This window comes from Echinops telfairi, unplaced genomic scaffold (assembly GCF_000313985.2).
Source record: "Echinops telfairi isolate 266 unplaced genomic scaffold, ASM31398v2 ScPeMD7_7469;HRSCAF=8507_1, whole genome shotgun sequence".
Classification (NCBI taxonomy): Eukaryota; Metazoa; Chordata; class Mammalia; order Afrosoricida; family Tenrecidae; genus Echinops; species Echinops telfairi.
Window position 1 is genome coordinate 57209481 of NW_022111373.1, and position 784 is coordinate 57210264.

Below are 784 nucleotides of genomic sequence, written 5' to 3' on the forward strand. Positions count from 1 at the left end.
AAAAAAAAATTGGAGCTAGGATTCAGTGAGAGCCCAAAACCCATTCCCAGATCTTTTCTTTTTTAATCTGCCTTTGGCGCCCTTTGCAACCTCCTTGTTAATTTATAGTAGAGAGTAATGGATCATCTCCCTGGAGCATAAAGATCTTCCATTAATACTGTCACTGATTAGCCCCTGGTACTAATCTTTAAAATACAGTTGAAAGAAGAATATTGGGCCAATGTAGGCTACCTACATATTGCAATACCTGAATTATTCACTTATACAGAATCAATCCTTTCATGGCTGGACGCTATTTACACAAAACTTGGGAGTTGGTTGTCAGGGAAAAACTTACAATATTCACTGAGAATGTCAGTCACTGACATTGCAGCATATGGGGTATTGATGTAGTAAGCCCATGACTGTCCACCGATTGACGGTTCATTACTCATGGTACAGCTAGCTTCTGTTTCTTCAAACACCATGAACTTTCAGTCTTTAGGTTACATCAGTCACCAAAGGATTGAAATCATATCATCTAAAGTCGAAAGAGGGATTAGTATCAGAGCCTAAATTGTGAGAATCCGGTTTGCAGAAGGTTATGAATGACAGTGGGAGGCCCAAAATTCATTTGTGCAAACTATGTAGGAAATAAGCCTCCAGTGAACTCCCTCATCCCACAATCGAAGGCTGGGAGGAAAATTGTTACTAAACAGAGTGCACTGGAGACATAAGTATAGAAAATCAAAGGCATAAATCTGACTTGAACAGTTAAAACTCTGTCAGTTGGTCCCGTCTCTTG